The sequence below is a fragment of the Glycine soja genome, chromosome 10 (assembly GCF_004193775.1).
Source record: "Glycine soja cultivar W05 chromosome 10, ASM419377v2, whole genome shotgun sequence".
Classification (NCBI taxonomy): Eukaryota; Viridiplantae; Streptophyta; class Magnoliopsida; order Fabales; family Fabaceae; genus Glycine; species Glycine soja.
In genome coordinates, this window is record NC_041011.1 from 19,021,639 (window position 1) to 19,047,402 (window position 25,764).

Consider the following 25,764-nt stretch of genomic DNA (forward strand, 5'->3'; position numbering starts at 1 on the left):
AGGCATCCTCCTATAGGCAAAAGTGCCGAAGGGGCAGGTGAATGTGATCTTTTCCTGATCCTCAGGAGCAATAGTGATTTGCATATAACTAGAAAAACCATGAAGGAAACAGTAGTGAGATTTACCTGCCAGGCGTTCAAGCATCTGGTCAATGAATGGCAATGGAAAATGGTCTTTTTTGGTAACCTGGTTCAGCCTCCTATAGTCGATGCAGACTCTCCAACTGTTCTGCACCCGAGTAGGAATCAGCTCCTCCTTCTCATTTTTTATCACGGTGAGGCCGGTTTTCTTTGGAACTACCTGGATGGGACTCACCCATTGGCTGTCGCAGATAGGATAAATGATTCCAGCTTGCAAAAGCTTGGTTACCTCCTTCTTCACTACATCAAGAATCACCGGGTTGAGTCTTCTATGTGGCTGTCTTACTGGTTTAGCCCCATCTTCTAAATTTATTCGATGCATACATGTGGATGGGCTAATACCAGGAATGTCCGCCAGGGTCCAGCCTATAGCCTTCTTATGCTTCTTGAGAACTGATAACAACTTCTCCTCTTGCTCATCAACAAGGGAGGCAGATATAATTACTGGATAACTTTTGTTATCATCCAAGTAAGCATATTTTAAATTTGATGGCAGAGGCTTCAATTCTGGTGTGGGCGGCTAGATAGTGGTAGAAAGAGATGGTTTATCAGCCTGTACCTCATAAAGAAAGTCAGAGGTATGTGTACTTCCTGAAACATGGTTAGTTCTATCTGACTCTATAAAATCAATCTCAAGAGGTAGAACATCACCAGACATGTAATCAATATCAAATTCAGATTCACTCTCAGCATCAAATTCAGACATATGATCAAGTACAAATTCAGATTCAATGCATGAAAAGTGATATGCATGCATATTAGAATGAAGATCAGTCATGTATTCATCAACAATATGGTCAATTATTTCAACACAAAATACAGAAAGATCTTCAGATGGGTGTTTCATAGCATCAAGAATATTAAAATGAACAGTTATATCACCAAACTCCATAGATAGTGTGCCTGCATATACATCTATCTTAGTTCTAGCAGTTTTCATAAAAGGTCTGCCTAGAATGATGGGAACTGATCCTTTAGAAAATCCTTCCTCCATATTTAAAATATAAAAATCAACAGGGAAAATCAGCTCACCAACTCTAACTAAGGCATCCTCTATGAAACCAGCAGGATAGGCAACACTTCTATTAGCTAAATGAATTTCCACATCAGTTGACTGCAAAGGACCTAGAGATAGAGAATTAAAAATAGACAGAGGCATAACACTAACAGAAGCTCCTAAATCTAGCATGGCATTGTCAAACTTATTGTTCCCTATAATACAAGGTATGCTGAATGTACCTGGATCTTTACATTTTTCAGGTATTTGGGGAACAGATTTACCATTCAATGCGGAGACATTTCTGCCCATACTAATTCTTTCACTTCCTTTAAGCTTCCGCTTATTAGTGCACAGCTCCTTCAAGAATTTAGCATATCTTGGAATTTGCTTTATTGCATCCAGCAGAGGTATGTTTACCTCTACTTTCCTAAATGTTTCCAAGATCTCCTTCTCTGCCTCTTCCATTTTTTTGTTGGAAATTGCTCTTGGAGGGAATGGAAGAGGGATATGCTGCTTCTCTTTAGATTCACCTGCATAGAAATTGTCAGGTAACTTACTCTTTAAATTTTTGTCATCATCTTTTTTTGGAGTAGAGTGAGGTTGGGCAGGTTCATTGGCGGATGAGGAAGATGCTACTTGTTGAGGTCCTTGACACTGCTTTCCTGACCTCAATGTAATGGCACTCACATTTTTGGGATTCTGGACAGATTGAGAAGGTAATCTATCAGAATTCTGGGACTTTTGTTGATTTAACTGTGTAGCCAACTATCCCATCTGATTAGTTAAGCTCTGAATGAAGGCTCTGGTCTCTTGTTGAAACTACATGTTTTGCATAGTCATTTGCCTCACAAGTTCTTTAAGGGAAGGTTGCGGAGGGGCCTCAACTGTTTGTTGTTTCTGGGGCTGTTGCTGTTGTTGTTGTTGCTGGATTGGTGGAGGAACGTATGGTCTGCTTGGGCCAACAGCATTTTGAAAATAAGGTTGTTGTTGTTGCTGCGGTTGTGAAGGATTCAACCATCTAAGGTTGGGATGATTCATCCATCCGGGATTGTACCTGTTGCTGGAGAGGTCATAGTTTTTCTGTTGTGGCTGATTTTGCTGTTGAGGTTGAGGAGGTCTGTTGTAGATGTTTGCAGCATAAGTTTCAGACTGTTCAATTGCTTTAGATTGTTGCACAGAAGGGCAAAGGTCTGTGTGGTGGTCGACAGAGGAGCATAAACCACAGAGTCTGGCGACAGGTGCAGATTTTTTATTCATGGCCAGTTGGGTTACCAGGTTAACCAAGGCATCTAGTTTACCTTCAAGCTTCTTAGTCTCACCTGATGAAGATGCATTCGTGGCTACTTCATGCACTCCTCTAATGACAATGGCATCATTTCTGGCACTGAATTGCTGGTAGTTGGAAGCCATCTTCTCAATTAAATTTCTGGCTTCAGCAGGGGTCATGTCTCCAAGGGCTCCACCACTGGCAGCATCTATCATACTTCTCTCCATGTTGCTGAGTCCTTCATAAAAATATTGGAGGAGAAGTTGCTCTGAAATCTGGTGGTAAGGGCAACTAGCACATAATTTTTTAAATCTCTCCCAGTATTCATATAGGCTCTCTCCACTGAGTTGTCAAATGCTTGAAATATCTTTCCTGATGGTCGTGGTCCTGGAAGCAGGGAAAATTTTTTCTAAGAATACTCTCTTGAGGTCGTCCCAGCTCGTGATAGACCTTGGAGCAAGGTAATATAGCCAGTCCTTTGCCACTCCCTCTAAAGAATGAGGAAAAGCCTTCAAAAATATGTGATCCTCCTGGACATCTGGTGGTTTCATGGTGGAGCAGACAATATGGAATTCTTTCATATGCTTATGTGGGTCTTCACCTGCAAGGCCATGAAACTTTGGAAGCAAATGGATCAGTCCAGTTTTAAGAACATATGGGACATCCTCATCAGGGAATTGGATGCACAAGCTTTCGTAGGTGAAATCAGGTGCAGCCAATTCCCTTAGAGTCCTCTCACGGGGTGGAGGGTGTGCCATGTTCTCAGAATGTACAAAATCAGAATGTTCAAAATTATAATGCTCAAAATCACCAATATCAGAATGCTCAGGATGCTCAAAAGGTACTAAATGATGTCTAACTAATCTATGAAATGTCATATCTATCTCAGGATCAAAGGGTTGTGTCGCGACGTGCCCTCTTGCGGGCGAGCGAAGGCGAGGCTCACGGGTGCGCTTTTCAAAGGAGGAAAGGTGCGCGGAGTCGCCACCAACGTTTATTTGTGGAAAATGTCGGGAAAACCGAAGGAAACCGGTCAAAATGAAAATTCTAAGTTCGGGAGTTGTATTTACATTTGAGGAAGGTATTAGCACCTCTCACGTTTGTCTCAAAGGACAACAGCCTATTTTTTAGAATTGTGGAAATTGTGTTACCTTAACTTTATTTCTTTTTATTTTTTGAGGTCGACAAAAGCGGGGCTTTTGCTCCTATGTACCCTCCATCGAAGAGGAAATCAGACCTACGTAGTTCTTTCTTATGCATGAATCAAGTGATTCTTTTTACTTGAAGGGTGATCATTTTAAGGCGTTGGACCTTAAAAATGATCCATTTTACTTGGTAAGAAACTGAAATGATAAACTTTGAAAACCCTATTTTTTGTGGACGAGCTTGACTAGGCGAGTTGATTTTAGCCTTAGTTTCACTTTAGTTATTAGTCAATTCAATTAAGAATGAGAAATCCCAAAGAGAAAACGTCCGATTGATTTTTTCGCTTTATTTTACTAAAAGGTATTTTTTGATTATTATATTATTATTTTACCTCTTTTTTTTATTTCCAACGTGGTTACGACACGACCGAACAGTCGGAATTCATTTTAACTGAAATTAACGGATGATACAATTCAAACGATCGGTGGAAATTTATTTTATTTTTAGATTAGGCGAGAAATGACTTAAATAAATGACTTGAGCACGTCAAAAGGGGGTATAGAAAGCAAATGAAAACGAGAATAAAAATACATGAAACAAAATGTGGACCACCACGGGTACATAGAATGAATTGAAAAGCTCGGTTTGAGGTACTTACCCGTTGAAGACTGAAGAAAATGAAGAACGAACGATGAATGTTGAAGAACGGTCGAGAATCTTCGCGTAATTGCTCACGGAAACGTTACGGAAGAGCCTCGGCTTGGATTTTCTTCACGTAAATAATTTTCCTCAGCAATTTCGAGATAATAAGAAGTGCCAAGAAGGCTGAACCCCTTCTCCCTTCACTCCTCCACCTATTTATAGCAAAATAGGGGAGGAGCTTGCCACCCAGCTCGCCCAGACGAGCAAGGTTGCTTCCTCCAGAAGCAACAGCCTTCTGGAGGAAGAATCTGGAAGGCCCAAGTGGGCCTGATTGCTATTTGTACCCCCCTTTTTACTAAATGCACCCCCTCTACCTTTTTTGGTAATTCTTTTTCCGTAACGTTACAAAAATTTACGAATTTCGTAACGATACTTATTTTCCATCCGCAAGGTTACGAGTCCTTACGGATTATGTATTTACTCTTTTTTAGCTTTCGAAGAAGTTACGAAAACTCACGGATTACGAAAAATACCTCCTTTCGATTTCCGTCACATCACGAAATTTTCACGGATCGCGTAAGCCTGCTTCCTTTTGATTTTCGGCACGTCTCGGAACTTCACATATTGTGCAACAAAGGGTGCCAAATATCTCGAAGCGGCCAATCAATGGTTTTATATCATCAAATTATAATCCCCGGACGAAATTAGGGTATGACAGTTGCCCCTCTTTACTTACCTCTCATCGGAGATAAGAGGAAAGCAAAGATAAGACACTGATTTCGTCCATCCTGCCCTTTCCGTGATGACGATTCTCGTCTCTACTCCTTCTTTCTTGTTGTACAACACAAAACAAAATACAAACAACAACAAGAACAACAAATATAATATACATATACACATATACACATGTTTGGCGAAGGAACCGATCTGGAAAACAACAGAAGAACATATTTCCCAGTCACCAGAGGCTCCGCGCTTGATAATGGAGCACACATGAACAGCGCTAGGCAATGACATTCATGGGGCTCCGAAAAAGGTGGAGAATGGAGGATTGCACTTGAGGGTCCACACTTAGGCAATCATGAAACATAGCTCCAAACTCGAAGGTGGAGGACACATGAACAGCGCTAGGCAATGACATTCATGGGGCTCCGAAAAAGGTGGAGAATGGAGGATTGCCTTGAGGGTCCACACTTAGGCAATCATGAAACATAGCTCCAAACTCGAAGGTGGAGGACACATGAACAGCGCTAGACAATAACATTCATAGGGCTCTGAAAAAGCGGGAGAATGGAGGATTGCCTAGAGGGTCCGCACTTAGGCAATCATGAAACATAGTTCCAAACTCGAAGGTGGAGGACACATGAACAGCGCTAGGCAATAACATTCATGGGGATCCGAAAAAGTGGGAGAATGGAGGATTGCCTTGAGGGTCCGCACTTAGGCAATCATGAAACATAGCTCCAAACTTGAAGGTGGAGGACACATGAACAGCGCTAGGCAATAACATTCATGGGGCTCCGAAAAAGGGGGAGAATGGAGGATTGCCTTGAGGGTCCGCACTTAGGCAATCATGAAACATAGATCCAAACTCGAAGGTGGAGGACACATGAACAGCGCTAGGCAATAACATTCATGGGGCTCTGAAAAAGGGGGAGAATGGAGGATTGCCTTGAGGGTCTGCACTTAGGCAATCATGAAACATAGCCGCAAACTCGAAGGTGGAGGACACATGAACAGTGCTAGGCAATAACATTCATGGGGATCCAAAAAAGTGGGAGAATGGAGGATTGCCTTGAGGGTCCGCACTTAGGCAATCATGAAACATAGCTCCAAACTCGAAGGTGGAGGACACATGAACAGCGCTAGGCAATAACATTCATGGGGCTCCGAAAAAGTGGGAGAATGGAGGATTGCCTTGAGGGTCCGCACTTAGGCAATCATGAAACATAGCTCCAAACTCGAAGGTGGAGGACACATGAACAGCGCTAGGCAATAACATTCATGGGGCTCCGAAAAAGGGGGAGAATGGAGGATTGCCTTGAGGGTCCGCACTTAGGCAATCATGAAACATAGCTCCAAACTCGAAGGTGGAGGACACATGAACAGCGCTAGGCAATAACATTCATGGGGCTCCGAAAAAAGGGGGAGAATGGAGGATTGCCTTGAGGGCCCGCACATAGGCAATCATGAAACATAGCTCCAAACTCGAAGGTGGAGGATACATGAACAGCGCTAGGCAATAACATTCATGGGGCTCCGAAAAAGGGGGAGAATGGAGGATTGCCTTGAGGGTTCGCACTTAGGCAATCATGAAACATAGCTCCAAACTCGAAGGTGGAGGACACATGAACAGCGCTAGGCAATAACATTCATGGGGCTCCGAAAAAGGGGGAGAATGGAGGATTGCCTTGAGGGTCCGCACTTAGGCAATCATGAAACATAGCTCCAAACTCGAAGGTGGAGGACACATGAACAGCGCTAGGCAATAACATTCATGGGGATCCGAAAAAGTGGGAGAATGGAGGATTGCCTTGAGGGTCCGCACTTAGGCAATCATGAAACATAGCTCCAAACACGAAGGTGGAGGACACATGAACAGCGCTAGGCAATAACATTCATGGGGCTCCGAAAAAGGGGGAGAATGGAGGATTGCCTTGAGGGTCCGCACTTAGGCAATCATGAAACATAGATCCAAACTCGAAGGTGGAGGACACATGAACAGCGCTAGGCAATAACATTCATGGGGCTCTGAAAAAGGGGGAGAATGGAGGATTGCCTTGAGGGTCTGCACTTAGGCAATCATGAAACATAGCCGCAAACTCGAAGGTGGAGGACACATGAACAGTGCTAGGCAATAACATTCATGGGGATCCAAAAAAGGGGGAGAATGGAGGATTGCCTTGAGGGTCCGCACTTAGGCAATCATGAAACATAGCTCCAAACTCGAAGGTGGAGGACACATGAACAGCGCTAGGCAATAACATTCATGGGGCTCCGAAAAAAGGGGGAGAATGGAGGATTGCCTTGAGGGCCCGCACATAGGCAATCATGAAACATAGCTCCAAACTCGAAGGTGGAGGATACATGAACAGCGCTAGGCAATAACATTCATGGGGCTCCGAAAAAGGGGGAGAATGGAGGATTGCCTTGAGGGTTCGCACTTAGGCAATCATGAAACATAGCTCCAAACTCGAAGGTGGAGGACACATGAACAGCGCTAGGCAATAACATTCGTGGGGCTCCGAAAAAGGGGGAGAATGGAGGATTGCAGTAAGCAATCACTATGCATGGCTCCAAACTCGTGGGTGGAGGACGCATGAACGAAAACGGAATTCATGGAGCTCCGAAAAAGGGTTGAGAATGGAGAATTGCACTTAGCAATCACTACGCATGGTTCCAAACTCGTGGGTGGAGGACGCATGAACGAAAACGCAATTCATGGAGCTCCGAAAAAGGGTTGAGAATGGAGAATTGCACTAAGCAATCACTACGCATGGCTCCAAACTCGTGGGTGGAGGACGCATGAACGAAAACGCAATTCATGGAGCTCCGAAAAAGGTGGTTTGTTGGCAGGACCGAACGGTCCACCGGGTTTTTCCACCTAAAGGCAAACATGCTTTTTGCAAAGAAAAATAAATCATTTGCGAGAGCACCATATCTTAGAGAAACAATATACTTGTGCTAAGGGTAATCTTCCTTGTAACCGAGAATGAAGGGCAGGATGTCAACTTTTAGCTTTTAAATGAACATGCAGGGGAAACATCGGGCTAAGCTGAAAATAAATCACTCATAGTGTATAAAACTCACACAGGCAAGTGTTTTATCCTATTCCCTAACCATAACTGCACCATGACTTTATTTTGCACACGACTTCCTATCGAATCAAAGATCAAACGTACGATCACGGACCAATAGGATTTTCTCGAGGGTAGTGTTTTTGGAGAGGAAGCTGGGTGTTTCAGTCTTTTCCTCTTTGTTCATGTGGGGTGGGATATTGCCAGTCGAGAATGATTTTGAGTGGCAATCTGGCTTGAAGAATTTTTGTCCTCTTTCTTTCATTGATCGAGAATTGCTTCTTTTCCCTTTTCACTTCTTTTCGATCTTTGATCGGGAATCCTTCTTTCCTTTCTTCTGTTCTTTTCTTTATTTTCATCTTTTTTTTTTCTTTCTTTCCATTTCTTCCTTTTCTTTCTTTTCACTTTTCCTTCCCCATCCCTTTCTTTGGGAAATCGAGTTTTAGCATTCTATTTGCTCTCCCTTGAGGAGATTCCGCTGTCCTTTGCTTCGGGGGAAAGGATGAGGATTCCTTTTTTATAAGCCAAGGTTCAAAAAGGTCTAAGGTTGTGTCTCAATGGGGTCTTTTATCGTGGGAACCCCAATCTTGATATCTGGGGCGAAACAAATTTGGGTGTCAAGGTGTCGATTTCGGGCCGAACTTCCATATTATTACATAAGGCACGCGTGACAATGATGATTTGAAAACAACGTGCAAAATTAGTCATGGCTACAGCCAGGTGGGCACTCAAGCATCCCGTTTATGGCATTGTGATACTACGGTTGGGAATTTTCACAGACAAACCCAACGTTTCCAAGTTATGTTCTTTCATCAGTTCAATGAATTCATCCATCCTTATCTCGGTTCATTTCGGAAAATAAACTCTTAGCATCAGTCCCTTGTTTCCAGAAGATACGTTTGCTCTTTACGAATGATTTATACTTCTTAACTATAACATGTCGACCTTCGCGGTCTTTCTTTCTTTTTCCTTTTTGTTTTATTTTTATATATATTCACTAAAATTATACACCTGTGGTCCTTTATGAGGAAAACTTTTCTTTGTACATCTACATTCTTATACATGACAAACTTTTTCTGTACACGCATTAGAACTCTTTCTCTTTACGTCACATGGTCTATATACAAACCCTATTTACATTCAAAGATTTTTTCATTTTTCCCAACACACACTTATGGTTCATACAAAAGTTTCTTCATATACACTCGTTGCTCACACACACAAGAATTCCTTTCCACGCATCATTTACACACAAGAATCCTTTTATACACACTTTCCTTTTACACATATATATAAATAAAAACCTTTTTCTTTTCTTTACGAACATGACTTTTATTCACAACGCTTCTTTCTTTTTATTAGGATTTTTGGTTCATTTTATTTTTTAGGACGACGTTCCTAAATGAAAAACTCTACACAGTTCCGGAATTTCAACAAACATTATTGACAACAACGAAACAAGTACCGACGTAACAACTCAAACGATATGTATGTACAAAACAAAAGTCAATCAACACAAAACAAACGTTAGTCCCTTAGTGTCGCGACCTACCCTTCGGCGGGAGGGCGACGCGAGACTCGCGGGATGCGTGTTCCACGAAAGGAAAACCGGAAAACGTCGCGAGACTTGCGAGACTCGCCACCAACGTTTATTTGAGGAAAACGTCGGAAAAACCGGAAAAGACGCGATCTACGAACTTTTAAGTGAAAGGTTCGGGAGTTGTATTTACGCGCGGGGAAGGTATTAGCACCCCACACGTCCGTCACAAGGGACGGCAGCCTTTAATCGAATGTGCAAACATGACTTTGATTTTTACGTTCCCTTTTATGTCCTTATATCCTTTATACCCTTTTTATATTTTTTCTCTTTTTGTGGTCGACAAGGGTGTTTCCCTTTGCTCCTACGTATTCCTCAATTTGCGATGAGGAAATCAGACCTACGTAGTTCTTTCGGAACAAAGTGTTTGGTTTAAGTTTGTTTTTTGTCTTTTTTGCAAAAATGTTTTTTTATTTGAACAAAAGGTCATTTAAGGTGTTGGACCATTAAACGGTCTTTTGATTTTGAAAGGAGAGAAACGTTAAGGCATTGGACCATTAACGATCTCTTGTTTTTGAAAGGAGAGAAACGTTAAGGCATTTGGACCATTAACGATCTCTTGGGGTGGTCGACAAAAGCGGGACTTTTGCTCCTACGTATCCTCAATTGCGATGAGGAAATCAGACCTACGTAGTTCTTGCAAAAGCGGTAAAGTCACATGTTGATTTTATGCTTTTGAACGGTCCATGTTAACCGATAAAAGCAAAGAGGACCGTTTAAGGCGTTGGACCTTAAAACGGTTTTTAGTGATTTTTCGGAAAAAAAAACTTGATTTGTGAGTTGATTTTAGTCTTAGTTTCACTTTGGTTATTAATCAATTCATTCAAGGAAACTTCCAAAGAAAAACGTCCGATTGATTTTTTTTATTATTTTATTCAAAGATATTTTGATTATTTTATTATTATTTTTCAAGATATTTTGATTATTTTATTATTATTTTACTTTTTTTGGTTTAACCGAGGTTATAGCGTGAACGATCGGTTAGATTTCGTTTTAACAGTGATTAAACGAGATTACAACACAAATGATCGGTTGAAATTCATTTTATCATTTATTAGACGAGAAAACGGCTTAACTAAATGGTTAAAGCATGTTAAAAACGGAAGAAAAGAAAACTGAAAGTAAACGAAATTAAAGTGAAAGTACACAAAACAAGAAATGAATTGAAAGTCTCGAATTCGAAAACTTACCCGTTGAAGAACGAAGAATGAACGAAGAACGGTGAAGAATGACGAAGAACGATGAAGAATTTCCACAGAATCGCTTACGGAAGCGTTACGGAAGTACTTCGACTTGATTTTTCTTCACGAAAACGTGTTTTTGCCCAAAATAGCCGAAACACATACCCAAAGGGGTCTTGAACATTTTGAAACAGCTCCCCCCTCCCCTATTTATAGAAATAAAGGAGGTGCTTGCCGCCCAAAGACTTAATGAAGAAAATTTCTAAGCGCACCCGAATTACTAAGTTCACCCCCCTTTTCGTATTTTACGGAAAAGTTACGGAAGCCTTACGGAACTGTTTTCGAATTTGATTTTCATCTTTTTTCTCTTCCCTTTCACCAATGTTAAGTGGAATATGCTTACCCAAGGTTTTCGGAAATTTTACGGAAGTATTACGGAAGCCGCGGAAGCCCCGAAAACCATTTTTCAAAAACGTGGAGGAGCTTGCCGCCCAGTTGCTTCCTCCTTAAGCAACCCAACTTCCAAAATGTTCTGGAAGGGCCTAGATTTGAATTGCTATTTACACCCCTATCTTGATAAGTTCACCCCCCTTACCTTTTTTGGTGATTCTTTTTTCGTAAAGTTACGAAAACTTACGAATCTCGTAACGATACTTGTTTTCTTTCCGTAATGTTACGGAACCTTGCGGATTACATAATCATCCCCTTTTTGACTTACGGAATGTTACGGAATCTCACTTAATTATGCAACGATGCTTCCATTTGATTTCCGGTGTGTCACGGAAACTTACGGATTGTGCATCAATATTTTTTGGTTTTCCGGCATGTCCTGGAATTTCACAAATTGCCTAATGATGGGTGCCAAGCACCTCACAAGGACCAAAGAAAGGTCGCATGTCATCAAGCAAAGGTCCCCGGACGAAATTAGGGTATGACAGTTGCCCCTCTTTACTTGTCTTTTATTGGAGATAAAAGGAAAGTAAAGACAAGACACTAATTTCGTTCCTCTCGATTTGACGAGAGTCGCGGGTGACCATAAAATCTCCACATGCAAATGACTTGTTGTTCCCGGAATTTCACAAATTGCCTAATGATGGGTGCCAAGCACCTCACAAGGACCAAAGAAAGGTCGCATGTCATCAAGCAAAGATCCCCGGACGAAATTAGGGTATGACACTAATTTCGTTCCTCTCGGTTGACGAGAGTCGCGGGTGACCATAAAATTTCCGCATGTAAATGACTTGTTGTTCCCGGAATTTCACAAATTGCCTAATGATGGGTGCCAAGCACCTCACAAGGACCAAACAAAGGTCGCATGTCATCAAGCAAAGATCCCCGGACGAAATTAGGGTATGACACTAATTTCATTCCTCTCGGTTGACGAGAGTCGCGGGTGACCGTAAAATTTCCGCATGTAAATGACTCGTTGTTCCCGGAGGAACAAAAGGTGCAGAAGATTATGTTAGTCTCTACATGTCATCGGGCCCGCCGCCTCTGGATGACACAAGGGTGCAGAATGACCAAATTTTGTCTCTGCGTGTCATCGGGCCCGCCGCCTCTGGATGACAAAAGGGTGCGGATAACCGTAAGGTATCTCCGCGTGTCATCGGGCCCGCCGCCTCTGGATGACACAAGGGTGCAGAATGACCAAATTTTGTCTCTGCGTGTCATCGGGCCCGCCGCCTCTGGATGACAAAAGGGTGCGGATAACCGTAAGGTATCTCCGCGTGTCATCGGGCCCGCCGCCTCTGGATGACACAAGGGTGCAGAATGACCAAATTTTGTCTCTGCGTGTCATCGGGCCCGCCGCCTCTGGATGACAAAAGGGTGCGGATAACCGTAAGGTATCTCCGCGTGTCATTGGGCCCGCCGCCTCTGGATGACACAAGGGTGCATGTCACATGACCTCAGGGTCAGTATGACAAAGATTATGGGGCGGCCGACAAAAGCAAGGCTCTTGCTCCTACGTATCCTCCAATGAGGAACTCAGACCTACGTAGTTCTAGATAACTTGTGAGACTTGAAAAAGTCTCCACCAGAAGATGCCTACATCTCCGGAAAGGGCGCAAATGACCATATTGGCCTCCGCTTATCAATCACACTCGAGGTGCGGATAACCGTAAGGTGTCTCCGCAGGCTACCAGCTCTTGGGTCATGGTAACAGAAAGCAGTGTGGTCGACAAAAGCGAGGCTTTTGCTCCTACGTATCCTCCAATGAGGAACTCAGACCTACGTAGTTCTGGGTAACTTGTGAGACTTGAAAAAGTCTCGGTGTTTTCTTCGCTAAAATGCAAACATGCTTTAGTAAAGAGATAAATATTCCAACTGATTAGAGCAGCATACGCTTTTTTGAGTGAAAAACAATGCGTTTACCGGGGAAGGAGAGTCTGCTGATGAAATCCCCCCATAACCTTATCTGAGATTTTGGATGTTAGCATTTTGTTTCTAAATGACCATTTAGAGGAAACACTGGGTTCGACAAAAATAGAAGAAATCCACTCAAAGTGTATCAATCTCGCATAGGTAAGTGTTTCATCCTAATTCCGAACCATAGATATGTCATGACTTGACTTTGCAAATTATTTCCTATCAAATCAAAAATTACATGCGTGATCATGGATCAATAGGACTTCCCTTGGGAATGGGTTCTTTTGGTGGGTTTTTCGGCTTTTGTGTGTTTTTGGCTTTTGATTTTTTGTTGGCTTTTCCTTTTCTGTTTTTGTTTAGTGCGGGGCGAAAAAGTCGCTAGCGCACTGATTCTGGTTGGCAATTAAAGGGAGAAGACCATTTTAGGTCATGGTTTCCTTTCCTTCTTTTTGTTCATTTGGTGACAATTCTTTATTGTTCAGATATTGTCCGGTCTAAAGACCTCTCTGCACATTTCTTCTGGTTTCTTTGACCAGGAGCTTTCTTCTTTTCTTTCTTTACTTTCTCCCATTCTTTGGTTGGGAATTTTCTTTCTTTTCTTTTTTTTCTTTCTCCCTCTCTTTGATTGGGAATTTCCTTGCTTCCTTTTTTCCTTTGATTGGAAACTTTCCTTCTCTTTTTCTTTGATTGGAAATTTCCCTTCTCTTCTTTTTTGCTTCCGAGGGTAAGGATTGACATTCTCACCCTGGGTCAAGGTTTATGGTGAGTCAGGATTTTGGCTCAAGACTTGTAGAATGGCTAGGCATGGTACATGTCAGGGTTTGGTTTGGTTCAAGGACAAAAAGGGATGCCCCACATTATTTCCATGACACAAATGCAAAAATGATGATTTGGAAATTTTATGCAAAACTGGTCATGCATGCACCTATGCGGACACTCAAGTGTCAAATTTTTATGGTCATGTGATGCTAGGGCTCAGGATTCATTTTCCTCTATTTTAAATCAACCCAATGTTTCCAAAATATGCTCTTTTATCCATTTGTGCATTCATCCGAGTCCATTTTGGGCGTCCGGGGAAATTTTCACAGCATTCACCCTTCAGGTGTATACACATTTTTAAAAACTAGTTATGATCAGTGATTTTTTCAAAGAAAAGTTGGAAGTCATCTCTTTTCAAAAGCATATCGGTTTTTCAGCTAAACAACTTATTTTTCTTTTCCTTTTTTATCATTTGTTTATTTCTTTTTCTTGTTTGTTTTTTTGTTTTTTTTTTCATGAGGTATTTTGCTACCTAAACATGTGTATATTTTTGTGAGGTATTTTTGCTATATACACGCATATCCAAGGTATCTTGCTACCTAAACATACCTATATATGTTTTGTAAGGTATTTTTGCTATATACATGCATATCCAAGGTATCTTTCTACCTAAACATACATATATATTTTGTGAAGTATTTTTTGTTTACATACATGCATATCTAAGGCATTTTCACTACCTAAACATACATATATATATTTTGTGAGGTATGACTACCTTCCGAGCTTGCACTTGTTTTATTTAAATTCCCAGGATCATGAGCAACTAGGTGCGTCCAACTATAAAAAGTGATCAAATAACAAGCATAGATTCAAAAGGTACTAGGTTGCCTCCTAGTAGCGCTTCTTTAACGTCTTGAGCTGGACGCATGATGGCTTGTAGGTCACGGACCTAGTACTTTGCTTACCTTTGGCTTTGGCCTTGGTCGCCTGCTGGTCGGCCATGTGTCGTAGGCAACACTCTAACCTTTTTGCGGATGAGCTGAGGTGAACTCTAGAGGTGGTGGCGGTGTGTCTATTGCCCGCTACCGGCCATCCCAATGCTGCTGTGGTGTTTCACCCTGTGCCTGCCTGGAGACGCAGAACTTCTTGATGAAAGCTCGATTGGTAGGGGGGACCTGATGACCTTGCTGGGGGCGACAGGCACTCCCTAGAACTGATAGAGACCCGTATTTAGAGCTGGCAACTCCAAGACCCTGTTGGCCTTCTTCGGGTCCACTAGGTGTCTTGCGGGCACAATCCCTGCAAACAATAGATGACATCAAAAATCAGTTAGGGGAGGTGCATACTTACCTATGCCACGACGACATGAACTTGCTGGGGGGAACGGGCGCCCTGTAGGGCCGACAGAGGCCCGTAACCAGAGCTGGAAACCCCAGGGCCCTGTTGGACTTCTTCAGGTCCACTTGGTGTCTTTGTGGGTGCGATCCCTGCAAACAATAGATGGTATCAGAAATCAGTTGAACCATATGCATACTTACCCACGTCGGGACGACACAGACCAACTGATACATTTGCAGGGGGAGATTGGCAATGCGGTCGCTGGGCAGAATGTTGCTAAGTAGCAATGTCATCTATATCTGTGTAAGAGTGGTCATGTTGGTGCGCATGATCCGCACTCGTCTCTTTGCAGCGGCACGGGTGAAATCTTGCCCCGGTATGCATAGTAGCTGTGTGATAGCCTCCCTTTCTGGTTGTGCTTGCACAGTTGGCCCTCCTCCAATATGAGGGGGTGGCCTAGGAACCGTTAAAAGGAAACTACTGGCCCCTTAACCGGGAGTGAAAGTCTCGGTTAAGCATTTAAGGGCAGAGGACCTTAAATCCTCTTAAGGTGTGGATGTGGAGCACACTGAAAATGAGGACACGTAGCCCTCTAAAGGTGAGGGCGTGCAGCCCTCTCAAGGCGAGGATGTGTAGTCCTTTGGAGGTGAGGGCGTGCAGCCCTCTGTTGGCGAGGATGTGTAGTCCTCTTCAAGGTGAGGGAATGCAGCCCTTTGTTGGCGAGGACGTGTAGTCCTCTCAAGGTGAGGGCGTGCAGCCCTCTGTTGGCGAGGACGTGTATTCCTTTAAAGGTGAGGGCGTGTAGCCCTACGAAGGTGAGGACATGCAGTCCTCTGATGGCGAGGGCGTGTAGCCCTCTTAAGGTGAGGGTACTAGTACCCAAGGTGAGGACGTGTAGCCCACTCAAGGCGAGGACATGTAGTCCTCTGGAGGTGAGGGCGTGCAGCCCTCCGATGGTGAGGACGTGTAGTCCTCTCAAGGCGAGGACGTGTAGTCCTCTCAAGGCGAGGACGTGTAGTCCTCTCAACGGTGAGGGTAACTAGTACCCAAAGGTCCACCCTTATGAGAAAGCAAGAGATCGACTCATCGAGAAAGCCGGTCATCCCAAATTCAAAAGATTTGGACATTTAGATGTATGGAATCTATGTAGTCAACATGATTTTTAGGGATGGAGATGCATGCAACCTTTGTTGTGAAATTTGGTAAATGCGGACTTCATATGAAATAATGCAATGAAATGGAAAGTTTGTACAATGTTCATGTCATTCTTTCCTTGTTTTGTGATTTTGATTTTGATTTAATTTTTTTGGAAAACACAGATTGACTGTCCTTTTGAAAGAGGTGATAATTCATGCAACCTTATCCTATCTTTTGCAAATCTCTCCGGGAACCCCCTCAAAGTGTATGTTCTATTTGATTTAGTCACTTGACCATTTTGGAGTGATGGCAATAGAGCTGTTTGTCGTTTAATCAATCTATTGAAATCCTAGGGTTTGTCCCCCCCCTTTTTTTTTTGTTGAAAACATTGATGGGTGAGAACTTTTGATCGGCCCCTATGTTCACTTGAGGCTCATGCACGGTGCCCCTCATTGCCCCAGTGTAAGGCTTTGAGGTACCAATCGTTGTCTTTCGTCATGACCTTGTAGGAGGGAACCTATTGGGTGAGAACTTCTAATCTGCCCCTAGGTTCACTTGAGGCTCATGCACGATGCCCCTCATTGCCCCAGTGTAAGGCTTTGAGGTACCAATCGTTGTCTTGTTTTCATAGCCTCGTAGTGAGGAAGAATGAAAGAAGCAGTTGATTCTTGCAAAAAGAATTTTCCAAGGACGAGAAATAGTTGAAGGATTTTTTGATGGATTAAGTCAAATGACTCTTATGTAGAAGCAAGATATTTTGATGTTTTGATGATGCCAAAGGATCAAGTGCTTCCAAGTTTTATTCAAGGCAAGAATCCAAGAATCCAAGAAAATCAAGATATATGATCAAGTTGATCTCTAGAATCTTAGGGAGAAGTTTCCAAATTAAAAAGACAAAAGGTTTGACCAAAGAATTCTATCATTTCAAATTGAGATTTGCTCTCTGGTAATCGATTACCAGCAGCTGAAAAATGTTTATAACAGTCACTAGAAATTTGAATTCAAAATTTATAACGTGTAATTGATTACACATCGATGGTAATTGATTACCAGCAGTTTATTGAATGTTTTAATTCAAATTTTTAAAACCTGTAATCGATTACACAAGTCTTGTAATTGATTACCAGAGGGGATTTTCAGAATATAATTCCCAAGAGTCACATCTATTCAAATGGTTTATGATTGGCCATCAAAGGTGACTTGGAAACACGAACTTAAAGGGAGTTTTCATTGCCCAAAAAAGATTAAGAGTTTTTCTGAACTGAAATGTTTTATCCTCTCAAAAAGATTCCTTGGTCAACCACTTGCATATTCAATAAGGAATTTTGATTGGTCTTCATTGTACAATCTATCCCTTTTAAGAGAGATTTCTTCTTCTCTTCTTCTTACTTCTGAAAAGGGATTAAGAGACTGAGAGTCTCTTATTGTAGAGGATTCTTGAACACAAGGGAAGGGTTGTCCCTGTGTGGTTCAGACTTTGTAAAAGGAGTTTTACAAAGAGAATGGAAAATCTCAAGTGGGTTTCTTGAGGACTGGATGTAGGCGCGGGAAGTGGCCGAACCAGTATAAATCAAGTTTGCATTCCTCTCTTCCTTTAAACTTCTTTTATTTATTGCTATTTATCTTTTGCTTTAAAGAAGTTTATTTTGAATTTTCTTTTGAGTAATTCATGTTAAGGGTGCATTGTTAATCCAAAAAGAAAGAGTGATAGTTCAATTGGGGAATAGTCTTTGCATCTTAATTCAACCCCCCTTTTTCTTAAGGTAACTGAGGCAATTTGTCCAACATCTTATTCTTGATAACTCACTTCTTTCTAAAAAGACAAAATGAGGTCACATGAACGTCTATATTTTTACTTGAAAACACAGTCAACCAAATGCATTTTTATTTTTTATTTTGAAACTTATTTTTTATTTTGAAACTTATTTGTTTTGAACTTTACTCGTTGTTTTACGGCAACCCCACCAACGTGCAAGACGAGTAATATCTGATTGAACGGTCTTGGAAGTCCAAACTCAGGAGCACAGGTCGCTTGAGCAAACTGACCAATGGCTTGCACTTGAAAATCCTGATGAGTCATTAGAGACATCTAACAACAGTTTTCAAAATTGCCCCATGTGTGGCATCTCTTGTCAATGTCAGGATTTACATGCGATTCTCCTCAAATTTCAGCCAGCCCGCATCAATTAGACCTTGCACCTTACGCCTGAAGGTCATACAGTGCTCAATGGAATGCCCCAGGGCTCCCCCACGATATGCACATGTTGCGTTCGAGTCATATCCTCAGAAAAATGGGGGTTTGAGGGAACCTAGCAGGGGTTATGGCTACCATTGCGTTATCAAGTAGATATGGGAGCAAGTTAGCATATGACACCGGAATTTGGGGTGAATCCTACAGGCTTTTCGCTGCAAAATTCATTTCTTGGTTGGTGTTTTTTTGGTTTGTGCTAAAGGTGGTCTTCGTCATTGGAAGTGCGGTAGACAGGCTTTGTGGTTGATTTAGGGATGGCCTTTGTGGATAACTGGGTGGTGGGTAAGGAGGTGGTTTGTTATTGACTGAGTAATGACATTGTTGGGTTTGGTGGGAAACTTGGCCGTATAGGAATGGCAGTCACAGCCTGGGTTTCTCCCTCTTTTTCACCCTCTTCATTTGCCCCAGTTTTCTCAGTCGTCCTAGTAGGATGATCAAATTTGCCTCTTTTCGGACCCACATCGATCCTTTCACTGGCGAAGACCAAATCCGCAAAGCTTTGAGGGTGCGTAGCCCACCATCTTTTCATAGTAGAGTATCGATAATGTGTCTACCATCACGATCATCGTCTCCCTTTCCATCATTGGGGGTACCACCTGGGCCGCCAGATCCCTCCACCTTTTGGGCGTGTTCTTTGAAAGATCCGTCCCCCTTTTTGCAAATGTTCTGTAGTTGCATCCTATCCGGAACCATATCAAAATTGTACTGATACTGCCTAACAAAGGCAACCATTAGGTCCTTCCAAGAATGGACTCGGGAAGATTCCAAGTTAGTGTACCAGGTAACAGCTACCCCAGTAAGACTTTCTTGGAAGGAATGTATTAGCAATTCCTCATCTTTTGCGTATTCCCCCACCTTCTGACAATACATCTTTCGATGGTTCTTGGGACAAGTAGTCCCCTTGTACTTGTCAAGGTCCAGCACCTTGAACTTGGGAGGGGTGATGATATTGGGTTCTAGGAACAACTCTTTTAGGTTAGCAAAGGCATAATCTTCACCTCCTTCAATGGCCCTGAGCCTTTCCTCTAGATGATCCAACTTTCCCATTTCTGCCATAGCATGAGGGTTTTTACTTGTCGTGGAATGCAAGAGGTGTAGTTGTGGGTGATACTGAGGGCCTTCCAAAGGGTTTTGTAGGGGTATACCACCAACTGCTTGCCCTTCCGTGGCATATCCGAGGCAAGGCTCGAAGTCGGCTAGATTGTGGTGGGGAATTTCATGTGTCCCCCCCACGGTTTAAGAGACATGTGCATGATCAGTTTGGGGTTGTTGGCTCTCAATGGGTATAGGAGTGGAGTTATTGACATTCTTATTGGGAGTGTACGCCACTTTGGGTGGCGTATAGTTGAGAGGCAAGCCATATGGTGGGAAGGCGTGCTCGTTTTGAATTTGTACATTATGGGGGCTGCCCGTACTTCCCAAATCTTTGCCTACCATATCTGAGGTTGGATGATTCATTTGGTTGATGCCGGATGGGGACATCAGGTTCACCTTAGCAACAACGCTGGTAGCGGCAATTGCAACCGCATTGGCTTCCATTATCTTCTTCACGCTCATCATGGCCTCCATCATTGTGGCCATTTTCTCTTTAATGGCCTCCATGTCGGCCTTCATCTTCTCTTGTATCTCCTCTACTTCACCCATTACTCTAGCTCTAGCACAAGTTCGGTGAGGACGCCGTAAAGCATGTTTTTTTTTTTTTTGATAACAATGATTAAGTTCATTTTATTTTATTTTTCAAGGAAAGAATGCAATGAGCAATGCAACCAATTAAAAGCATGGATGTATGCGAATGATGTACAGTTGAAGATTGCGAATTTTTACGCAGGATATGGGGTTGAATCAATTTAGATTTTCAACATGGTCCATGACATCTTTGTCAAGGTGAAACTGGAAGTAACAAGGACATCAACAATCCTAAATATGTTTGGCAGTAGACGAAGCAGTGATGTGACTCGATTCATCTTTTGCCCCAATTTTGCAAGACGGTTACTTCCATATTTTGACTTGATGAACCTTTTTATAAAAGCATGAGCTTGGTTCAACCCCGTAATCCAAGGAATGGCAATTCTGATCACCAATACTTCAACAACATCTCATAGGGATGAATGACTCGGGCATACTTTAAGCTATGCATGGAAAATGTAATTATGAAATTGAGATGCCCGAAGAAACACCATTTCCTAGTTAACCATGCATTAGGTACCATGTTCAATTATTTTGTTTTGTTGTTGTGTGTTTTTTTTTTTTTTAGAAATGGGTTTATGATCCCAACATGGTTGGCTCATGGTGCCTAACACATGCAACTAAGAATGTAGTGTGAAGTTTCACGCTTCCCCTTTTTTTTTTGTAGAGGAAAACACAAGGATGAGCAAACATGAAAACAAATGGTATGCAATTTTGCAGATCAAAAAGTTTGTTGAACGCATATGCATGATGATGCCATGACTCATGCAAAATGTGAGGCTGGAATATGATAACGGACAAATGCAGGAACGATATGTTCATTATGATGTTATGAAGAGATGCTTATGCGATGCATGATATGAATGCATTTTACGGACACGAGAGCCCGGAAAATTATCTCTTCTTACTTGCGCATTTGGGGGCGCAGTGCCCCATGTGTACAATTAAGAAGGTGATATGGACCTTCCGGCTTCCCGTGCCAAAGGATGAGACCAACATACAATGCATGCTAGAGATAAAATGTGGGAGTGGCTTGATTCGCACTGATTTTTGGAGTAAAAACGTGGGATAAACTCATTTTTTTCAAAAAGTTATAACTAGTCAAGATCTGAGCGACAATACAAACTTCCTAGCGGTTTCTAATCATATGGTCCATTAAGTCTATCATATGCTGACAATAGCTGAGAAGTCCGTGGATCTCCTCGGGGGCGGAGTAGGTGTCCGCCACTGCTTTGGCCTTGGCTAGCAATGGGGGAAGTTCTTGACTCCTGTTCAAAGTAAGAGCAAATCGGTCCGTCCACATTGTTGCCTCTTGGTGCAATGAATCAATTACCCTTTCCCTTGCTTCCCTTTCTGCTGATATCTTGGCGTACTCATCCTCTAGCCTTTGCTCGTGAGTCGCCGCTAGATTTAGCTTCTCTTTGCACTTATCGATGATGGCCCACATATTCCCTTCAGTCTCGCTTAACTGTTGGGACAAATTTCTTTTCGACCTAAGGCAAACCTTTAGCTCGTCCTTCAAGATCATGCCTTTGACCCGTGATGATTCCTTTCACCTCTTCGGAGCTTGAGCTCACTATTGCTGCCCTATAAAGCCCCTCAAAACTTTGCTTTGGTCGTGTTCTTCCTTTCGGGCCTTCGTGGTTTCTCATTCCAAGGCTTCATCGGTGGCCATATTGACATCCCTTAGTTCATCATACTCTTTTCAGACTTTGATGGCTATGGACTTGAACTTCTCTTCGACTACCCAGGCTCTTTCAAGCTCTGCCTTTAGGGCTTGTACCTCATCAATTTCTTCCAAAGCTTTAACCTCATCGTCTCTCACAGTCTTTAGATTTGGGAGCCAATCCAGTCCTTGTGTTCGGACTCTCAGCCACTTATGATAGCCGCCGATGATCCCATTACTGCTTCCCCTAAGCTCTCTGTCCTTTCTTCACGCCGCATCCCATGCCTTGCGAACTCCTTGGAGTACCCTCGCGTTGTGGTCACTGAAACCTCGTGCGATGAAAGGCGTGATGCTTTCGTCTGATGGCACTCCTCTCATGGGACATCCTTCGCATGAAGATAGAATCCTGATTCTTCCTTCCTTCTAGCGAGGGAACCATTTAACAGACGCCCCTCCATGCTAGCCAAGAGTTGGTGCACAACAAACAATTCTTGTGCCGCTCTTTTCACATCCCCGGTCGAACGTGTCATACATGGCCAAAATGGCGACGACCGGGCTTTCCTTGCCATGATGAAAGGCGAGGAAAGCGTCAATCGCTGCTAGGTCCACTAACCCTTCCATATTCGGAAAGAGGACAACTCCAAAGATCAAAAGCGCCAAGATGTCAATAAAAGAAAGCCCATTCGCCTTGATTTGCCAAGGCCTTTGCCCTTTCCTCCAAACACTTCCTTGGTACTCCGACTACCCCATTCCTGTTTTGCTTTACATGGTCCAACTCTTGTGCTGAGATTTTCACCACCTTGGCAACTCTTGTCGTGGAGGGATAGAACCCAGAGAAAAGATATGGCTTCCTTCCTCCCAGTGGGCATCCCAGGATTTCTTCAAACTCTTTCACAGTCGGCACTAGCTGGAAGTCCTCAAATGTGAAGCACCTTAGGGGCTGGTCATAATACTGGGAAAGGGATGCAATCGGTTCCATGGAGACTTCTACCCTAGCTAGGTCCCAAATTTTACCATAGGCTTTGCGGAAGGCTTGCCGTTGAAGTTGACCCATTAATTGCCCCAACTTTCGTAAACTGGTGACCTCTAAGCTCTTGATTTTGACTTGATAGAACCTCTTTTTAAGCGAAGGCTTTTGACTTGATCCCATGTTTTACTAAAGTGAAATAAAATCTAGTGCGAAACAAAACTCCTACATCTATCATGGGTGGAATGGATGAATGCATGAAGAAATGCATATGACACAGATGCAATTTACGAATACGGGAGCCCGAGAAATTGTTTCCTTCTTGGATACAACGTTTGGGCAGCATGGCACCCAACGTATGTTTTTTAAGAAGGCGACACGGACCCTCCGTCGGTTTGCTAAAGTGAGGGGATCAAAGACGAAACCCACACATGATGCATATGCGAAAGGCACAACACGGGGATGTACATAGTACGACAATATTCACAAACAAATATAAGCAAAAGGGTATATGATACTTATGCATGGCAGTGTGAAAAATGGCACGCAGCGTGTTTGCTCCGTGCCCCTATTTAAGGGACCTATAAGGGAGAGAGCTAACTAGGCTTTTAGTGATAACCCCCAAGGTAGTCATATCTCTCTTGATGGTTTCTAGAGGTATCATCCCCTTCGAAGAACATACTGCAGCAGTAGGGACTACTAGCAACAATATGTTTTCAAAGAGAAAAACTCTAGATGAGGGTTCACTGTAATCAAGCAAGTCGGAGACCTAGCATGATCACGGATTCACCTCCACTCCTTATGTTCCCACGAACCCAGGTATAGGGCCCTTTTTCAACTCACCGTGTGTGCAAATAGTGTTAGTGTTTGTGTGCATCAAATGAATAAATATTTACCTCATGCATACAAAAAAAATGCACTAAAAGCATCAAAGAGTTATATATACAAGAACATAATAAGGGGAAGCCAACAAAGGAGTAAGTCATGGCAAAATTTGCACAAGATTAAATGGCCTAACTCTCTAAAAATAGTCCCCAGCGGAGTCTCCAACTGTCGCAACCTACCCTTCGGCGGGAGGGCGACGCGAGACTCGCGGGATGCGTGTTCCACGAAAGGAATACGCGCGGAGTCGCCACCAACGTTTATTTGAGGAAAACGTCGGAAAAACCGGAAAAGACACGATCTACGAACTTTTAAGTGAAAGGTTCGGGAGTTGTATTTACGCGCGGGGAAGGTATTAGCACCCCACACGTCCGTCACAAGGGACGGCAACCTTTAATCGAATGTGCAAACATGACTTTGATTTTTACGTTCCCTTTTATGTCCTTATATCCTTTATACCCTTTTTATATTTTTTTCTCTTTTTGTGGTCGACAAGGGTGTTTCCCTTTGCTCCTACGTATTCCTCAATTTGCGATGAGGAAATCAGACCTACGTAGTTCTTTCGGAACAAAGTGTTTGGTTTAAGTTTGTTTTTTGTCTTTTTTGCAAAATATGTTTTTTTATTTGAACAAAAGGTCATTTAAGGTGTTGGACCATTAAACGGTCTTTTGATTTTGAAAGGAGAGAAACGTTAAGGCATTGGACCATTAACGATCTCTTGTTTTTGAAAGGAGAGAAACGTTAAGGCATTTGGACCATTAACGATCTCTTGGGGTGGTCGACAAAAGCGGGGCTTTTGCTCCTACGTATCCTCAATTGCGACGAGGAAATCAGACCTACGTAGTTCTTGCAAAAGCGGTAAAGTCACATGTTGATTTTATGCTTTTGAACGGTCCATGTTAACCGATAAAAGCAAAGAGGACCGTTTAAGGCGTTGGACCTTAAAACGGTTTTTAGTGATTTTTCGGAAAAAAAAAACTTGATTTGTGAGTTGATTTTAGTCTTAGTTTCACTTTGGTTATTAATCAATTCATTCAAGGAAACTTCCAAAGAAAAACGTCCGATTGATTTTTTTTATTATTTTATTCAAAGATATTTTGATTATTTTATTATTATTTTTCAAGATATTTTGATTATTTTATTATTATTTTACTTTTTTTGGTTTAACCGAGGTTATAGCGTGAACGATCGGTTAGATTTCGTTTTAACAGTGATTAAACGAGATTACAACACAAATGATCGGTTGAAATTCATTTTATCATTTATTAGACGAGAAAACGGCTTAACTAAATGGTTAAAGCATGTTAAAAATGGAAGAAAAGAAAACTGAAAGTAAACGAAATTAAAGTGAAAGTACACAAAACAAGAAATGAATTGAAAGTCTCGAATTCGAAAACTTACCCGTTGAAGAACGAAGAATGAACGAAGAACGGTGAAGAACGACGAAGAACGATGAAGAATTTCCACATAATCGCTTACGGAAGCGTTACGGAAGTACTTCGACTTGATTTTTCTTCACGAAAACGTGTTTTTGCCCAAAATAGCCGAAACGCATACCCAAAGGGGTCTTGAACATTTTGAAACAGCTCCCCCCTCCCCTATTTATAGAAAAAAAAGGAGGTGCTTGCCGACCAAAGACTTAATGAAGAAAATTTCTAAGCGCACCCGAATTACTAAGTTCACCCCCCTTTTCGTATTTTACGGAAAAGTTACGGAAGCCTTACGGAACTGTTTTCGAATTTGATTTTCATCTTTTTTCTCTTCCCTTTCACCAATGTTAAGTGGAATATGCTTACCCAAGGTTTTCGGAAATTTTACGGAAGTATTACGGAAGCCGCGGAAGCCCCGAAAACCATTTTTCAAAAACGTGGAGGAGCTTGCCGCCCAGTTGCTTCCTCCTTAAGCAACCCAACTTCCACAATGTTCTGGAAGGGCCTA

General features: G+C 42.4%; 1 protein-coding gene and 1 non-coding gene across 2 annotated transcripts in view; one reads left to right on the forward strand and one right to left on the reverse strand.

Annotated features, from left to right (window-relative positions):
• The window catches only part of LOC114371500, a 42,268-nt gene that overhangs the window by 7,571 nt on the left and 8,933 nt on the right, over window positions 1-25,764 (reverse strand). The gene's annotated exons all lie outside the window — the stretch shown is intronic.
• Window positions 2,681-2,787, forward strand: LOC114372742. The gene has a single exon (XR_003658309.1). It is a non-coding gene; the product is annotated as a small nucleolar RNA R71 (small nucleolar RNA).